This window comes from Sorex fumeus, unplaced genomic scaffold (genome assembly GCF_029834395.1).
Source record: "Sorex fumeus unplaced genomic scaffold, SorFum_2.1 ptg000063l, whole genome shotgun sequence".
Lineage (NCBI taxonomy): Eukaryota > Metazoa > Chordata > Mammalia > Eulipotyphla > Soricidae > Sorex > Sorex fumeus.
Window position 1 is genome coordinate 49,749,526 of NW_026606120.1, and position 6,906 is coordinate 49,756,431.

The 6,906-nt window shown below is 43.5% G+C and overlaps 1 pseudogene; it reads right to left on the bottom strand.

The window, feature by feature from the left end:
• Positions 1 to 1,406: 1,406 nt before the first annotated feature.
• Positions 1,407 to 2,428, bottom strand: LOC130035611 (40S ribosomal protein SA-like; annotated as a pseudogene).
• Between the last annotated feature and the right edge of the window lie 4,478 nt (positions 2,429 to 6,906).

Sequence of the window (6,906 nt, forward strand, 5' to 3'; positions counted from 1 at the left end):
GGGTATGACCCAACAAGCAAAAAAAAAAAAAAAGAAAACTTCCCAGGAGTTAGGAGAAAATACTTTTTTGTTGTTAAAGAGAAAATGAATATGAGAAGTTGAGAAGTCTTAGAAGAACCCTTAAGGCATACCACAATAATTAATTTTTCTCCTATAGGAGAGGAGATTGTGGATTATTTGGAATGTTAAATCTTCATGGCAGGAAATTATTTTCAAATTTCTTCATGACCAGAAATTATTATTATTCACATGTTTGATCTTTTAAACATATGTGAATAATTATGTGGGTACTCTAAAATTATTTGAAGTTCTTGAAGACTTTGATAGTTCTGACTAATTCTGGATGTTTTAGGTAATTTTATGTCACATAGTTGAACAAACTTTCTTGCCAACTGTTTTATAGGATCTTTGTGAGCATTCTAAAGCCTTTTGCCCTTTGTAGAATTGTTCTAATACCTGTTCAGAGAAGTCTGTGGGGGAAAAGCCTGCTGGATTTGTTATGGAACTGAAAACAAAACTGTAGGAAAACTGGACACTTGAAAATTGCAGATTAAGATTTCCATCATGGAACTGAGTGGACACCTGAGAATGAATTTTGATCTGCAGAAACCTAATAAGTTGTAGTTTATCCTAAGTTTTTTTTAAAAAAAACTCAGAAATACGGGGCTGGAGAGATAGCACAGCGGTAGGGTGTTTGCTTTGCACGCGGCCAACCTGGGTTCAATTCCCAGCATCCCATATGGTCCCCTGAGCACCTCCAGGAGTAACTCCTGAGTACAGAGCCAGGAGTAGCCCCTGTGCATCTCCAGGTGTGACCCAAAAAGCAAAAAAAAAAAAAACCCTCAGAAATATTTATTTTTTCATATGCATTTTTTGTGGAAATCAGATTCTGCTGTTTGTTTGTTTGTTTGTTTTATTAGTGAAACACCATGAGATACCGTTGTAGACTTACAAGTTGTTGTGCTTGGGTTTCAGTTATACAACGATAGAGTACCCATCCCACCACCAGTGCCCATTCTCCACCCCCACCAATCCCAGTATCCCTCCCACCACCCCACCCCCCACCCCTGTGGCAGGGCACTCGCTTCTGTTCTATCTCTCCTTTTGGGTGGCAAGCACACTTCTTGCTGGGGAATCCGTTGTAAGTCTTTGACTTAACTGGTCTGAAAATCAAGAGGCAGGACTAATAATAACTATCTCAAGGTGGCAATGACAGCAATCCACTTTAAAATGCCCTAGAGATCTGAGCCCACTTCAAAATGAGATGCCCTATAGATCTGACATGAATGGTAATAGGGGTCAAGATTAAGACCCAAAACCACTTACATACAAAGACTTCAATCTTTCACCAATGGAATAAATTTTTAAAAAATGGGACACACTTTTAGGAACTCATTTATTTTATTTTCCGTCAACCTTATTTTCATTTCCCATTTGAGTCTAGACGAACAGCTTAAGACCACTCGGTGGTGGTTCTAACCCACTCAGTGGCCTGAGCAGTGGGAGCTGCAGACCAGTCTTCTGTGGCAGGCTGAGCACTCCAATCTTCATTAGGGAACTACTGAATGGGCACAGAGGGCACCTGCACCCCTTCAGACCAGTCTGCAACCTCAGGGCCGAGTCGCAGTGAACTCTGGAGCTGGGGCAGTCCACTCACCCTGGAATTCCTCCTTAGTCACGGCCTTCTCAGCAGCTGCCTGCTCTTCCTTTTCAATCTCCTCGGGATCTCTGTAGAAGTAGAGATCAGGCATGACCTCCCATGGGTGTTCACAGGAGATGGTGCCTCGCATGCGCAGAACCTCCTGGGCCAGCATCCACCACATGAGGCCCACAGAGTGAGCTCCCTTGTTGTTGCAAGGGATGGCAATGTCCACATAGCGCAGAGAAGAGTCTGTATTACACAGAGCAATAGTAGGCAGGTTAACGTAAGAAGCCTCTGTGAGGGGCTGGTGGTCAGCCCTGGGATCAGTAACCACCAGAAGTCTCGACTCCCGGAAAGCCGCCTGGATTTGATTGTGAAAGTTCCAGGAGTGAAGCGGCCAGCGATTGGAGTGGCACCCATGGCGGCAGCGAACTTCAGCACAGCACCCTGGCCATTCCTGGATGAGATCACACTGACATCGGCTGGGTTTTCAATGGCAACAATGGCACGAGCTGCCAGCAGAAGCTTCTCCCAGGTTCTCTTCAAATTTATGATGTAGATGCCATCACTTTTCCTTTTGTAGGTTTTCTTCAATTTTATGATGTAGATGCCATCACTGTTTTCTATCTGGAAGTTCAGGTTGGTGCCACCTAAGTGGGTGCCTGCTGCAAGGAATTTGAGCACATCCTCCTCCTTCATCTGCAGGACATCGAGGGCTCCGGACATTGTGAAATTTCCCTTTAAGTTATGACGGGAATCATGAACAATGCCGTATGGGTCCCCCGCTGGGCAGCGCGGAAAGGTCAGCTTCTGCTTTATAAAATTTTTTTTTTAAAAGCACTTGCTTGTCAACTGGAATGAACCTAAAGTTTTTCGTGACTTTTCTAACTTGTGTTTTCAGGAGTGTTGTATTTTACCTACACTGATTAACACCTCAGTCTTCTAACACCATGCAAGCTAGAGATGGAGAACTTGATACAAACTGCTGAGTCCCTGGATCGTGCTGTTGTGCTAGTTTTCTGAATGCCTGAAGCCCTCAGAGATGGTGAATCTGATTTGCCTGAGAAGTAGATCCTGCAGATATTCGAACGCTTGTCTGGATTTCCTGTTTGTTTGTATTTTAACTACTTCCTCTTTTGTCAAAGATTTAGGTGACTCCTTGAACTCCTTGAACGACTTATCTATTCTCAGGAATGAGGCACTTGTTTTTTGCTGTTGTTGTTTGGGTATTTGTTTGTTCATTTTTGAGGGAGGGGGGCACACCCAGCGGTGCTCAGGGCTTTCTCCTGGCTCTGCACTCCAGAATCACTCCTGGTGGTGCTAGGGAACCACAGGGGGATCTGGAGATTGAAACTGGTTCAATCACATGCAAGGCAAGTGCTCTGCCCATTGTAAAATCTCTGCAGTTCTTGGTTTTATGAAATAATTGGAAAGAATAACTTGAGTTATTTTGTTAGTGGAAGTTCCAAAGACGGCATTGTAAAGCAGCAAAATTATTTATCAACTGAGACTCCAGGTCCTTAATTCCCACATTATGTCCAGAGGTGAGAAATCAAAGCAAAAATGAGCATGAGCAGCTGGCACTAAACAAGGACCACATGCCTAGGGGTCATGCCAGGGGGCGAGCTGGACAAAGAGTGACAGGAAGTGGAGGCACTGTCCAGCAACTGCATTTGGGACAGGGCCTCTCCATTGGAATAAAAATATCTGAGAGCACAAGCCTGGCTTCCAGCCTCAGATTCAAGGCAGCTGACACTTTTGTCCAGGTAGCTAAGACCCAGCTGTCATGTGTGTGATGGATCAAATAACCCAATAGCTGTGCTTTGGGAAGCAAATCCAATCAAGTGTTCTGATGCCATTTATGTCAGTATTATCAAGAATTCTAGAGCACTCTGAATGGTAAACTAAAGTATCCACTTTGTAGGGTTGTTGGAAGGGCTAAAGGGGATTTTATGTGTGGTTTTTGCTGGTAATGCAAGAGTAGGTGAAAGTAAATTGATGGAAGTACGGGTTAAAGGAAGGAAAACTTCTAATCATCCCTCAACATCCTGCCCCAGTGTCCACTCTTCTTTGGACCTTTCTCATGCATTATGGATTTGGCAGCTTCAGGAGCCCATGCGAGCCCTCCATCACTGGCCTCTAGGACTCGCTAATGCTTGTAGCCTGTTCTTTTAGTCTTCGTGCTTCTGAGCCCGGCAACTTGGCGCCTTTGTTGCTTTGTTTTCCCTGAACTGAGACTATCTGAAAGGTGGTTTTGATATGTTGATCCATGTAATCTACTACTATTCTTTATTCATTCATTCACTCAACAAAACTTTCCCATGTCTTTCTTGAGACTCAGTTTATACACCTTTAGGACTAGATTTCTTAAATGTTTTCTACTCATGACCCTCTTTCACATGAGAAACTTTTATGGGACTCCTGAATAAATAGGTATATAAATAAAACCAAACTAGCAATAAGAAAATCAATAAATATATTGATTTTAAAGCAAACTTTAAGGTTTTTCATGACCTCCACACTCAGTTACATGATCCCTTGTGGGGTCATGAGTCTCAATTTAAGAAGCTAAGTCTTAGGCAAATTCAATCCATAGTCATGTTGCATTTAATTTGTTTGACCTGATACAAACTAATGAATGAATGACTAGTGTTAGGATGCTGAGCTCCAGTGTGATTTTTCTCCATTTTCACAATTCTTTCTTAATATAGTTGCTTTTTTATGTAATGAAAATAATGGGAAATTCTCAAATAAAGAACAGAAAATTCTCATCAAATATAAGCACCATAAGAAACAAAAGGAGAATGAATTATAATTTCCGTAGAAGAAGTTATACTTTTTGTTATAAGGAAAAGAGTATTGGGAATGGAGTAATAGTACAGAGTAGGTAGGGCATTTTCCTTTCATGCAATTGACCCGGGTTCAGTCCCTGGTATCCCGCTTGATTCCCCCAAGCACCATCAGAAGTAATTACTGAGTGCAGATACTGGCCACCCCTGAGCACCACCAGGTGTAGCATTCCTCCCAAAAAAAAAAGAGAAAGGAAGGAAGGAAGGAAGGAAAGAAGGGAGGGAGGGAAGGAAGGAAGAAAAGAAGGAAGGGAGGGAGGGAGGGAGGGAGGGAGGGAGGGAGGGAGGGAGAAGAAGGAAACAGAACAGGAAAAAAAATAAAAGGAGTTTTTTTCAGGCTGGAGAGATAATGGAGCGGTTAAGGTATTTGCCTGACACTGATTCAATCCTGACACTTCATATGGTCTTCCAAGTACTGGCACGAATGATACCTGAGAACAGAGTAATCTCTGAGCACTGCTGGGTGTGCCCCCTGCCCCAAAAATGTAATGGAAAGAGAGAAAGAATAAGGCAGAAGAAAAGAATAATGTTGTTTGAGTTTAAAATAATTCTTGCCAAACTGTTGGCCCAGTGGTAAAGTGACTGCCTTCCAGGCACTGGGTACTATACCCAGCACCATAAAATAAATAAAGCAAAACAAAAAGAAAATAATTCTACCTGCCATTCTGCCAAAGTCCACTCAGAGCAGAAGGATAAGCTCTCAGCAGCCCCATATCTCTGGTGCTGCAATCTCTGCAATTCCCAAGCTGAATTTTTCAGAGATTTGTTGGAAACGTTGGCATCATCAAGCATCATTAGCCTTCCATCACCTGGGTGCTTTCCAGCACACTGGAAACTTCCATAACCTGGGCACTTTCCAGCTTACTGGAAACTCAGAGAAGCCAGGCGGGAATGAACCAGATCACTCCCTGCTGTGGAAAGGGAGACAAGGTGGTTTGGCAACAGAATGACAACCTGTTTATTGGACCCGCCACCCTCTGACAAGCTGTCACCTTATACCTAGAACCAGAAAGAGGTGGTTTTGCTAAGGATGCTTCACAGAGTGATGTAACAGCAGGATTAGGTCATCCCCAGCTAGGATTCCCAGTCAGAGAGCAGCCAGCTAGACACTCCCTATGGAACAAAAAATAACTTTATGCAAAAGCACTTCCCTGGGTGGGTATAAATGCCTCTTAGCTAGTGTGATCCTAACTTAGCCCTGAGTTCGAGGCTGAGGTTCTTTGTCCCCAAAGACCTCAGCATAGCTGTTTTGGAACCCTTTACCCCTGGTGAGCAGACAGAGCTGGTCTAGGTGACCCTGAATTGCTCAAGGCCCCGGGGTCTCTGCAGCTGACTTGTCCCTACCTGAAGAAGCTGTGCAACCAGCTGGGAGGTGAGTTATCTCATTTCTGGGAAATCTACTGTTTCGGGAAAGTTTTACTTCTTTCTTCCCAGGGAAGTTTCCAAAACTGGTGAGAATTTTCTGCCTAGAGCGATAAGCTGGTAGGAAGTCTATAAAATACCAACATGAGGTTTGAGCATATGTGTGGGGTATCTAGTTCAGATTCCCCCCCCAAATATTTGCTGTGCTTATTACATTTCAAGGTAAATATTTGAAGAAAATTCAGAAACTGGAAACTGGAAAGTGAGGAGAAATCTGCTAATGACTTTTAAACATAGATTAGTCAGTTCTAGGATGCATCTCCCATTGTGCCAGCAAATTCTGTTTAGATGAGTATTATAATAATTATTATTATCATTATTATTATTTTGACTTGGAGCCAATTCTGGTGGTGCTCAAGGGCTATTCCTGTCAAATGCTCAGGGGTCACTTTGGGCAGTGTTTGGGGAAGCCTGGGGTGCCTGGGATTGAGCCTGGGGATTGAACATGCAAAGGGCTGCAGCCTCTTGAGGCATCTCTCCTGCCTTTAGCTGGATGCAATTAAATCTATTCTATAGAAGAAAAAATGAATGTCAGTGAAATAGCTTGGTACAAGACACTTAAGGACCAGGATTTGAAACGAGGCTTGCGGACTCTCTGCTTCTTCCTGGAGCTGTTGCCATTTGCGTCCCAAAGCAAAGGTCTGCTCTGTGAGAAGGCACTGGGGCAAGTGCAGTCCAGACCTGGGCCTCTATTTTGGGGTTGTTTTTGTTGTTGTTCTTGTTTTGTTGTTTTTGCTTTATGGGGGCCACATCTGGCAGTTCTCAAGGCTTACTTCTTGTTCTGTGTTAAGCGAGCACTGCTGGTGGTGCTTGGGGGTCCATAAATGGTTCTAGGAATCAAACCTGGTAGGTGGGAAGGCTGTGTACAAAGTAAGCACTCTACCTATTGTACTATCATCTTTTGTACTGGCATGAGTGATTCCTGAGAACAGATCAAGGAGCAATCTCTCAACACTGCTGGGTGTGCCCCCTTACCCAAAAAAAGTAATTGAA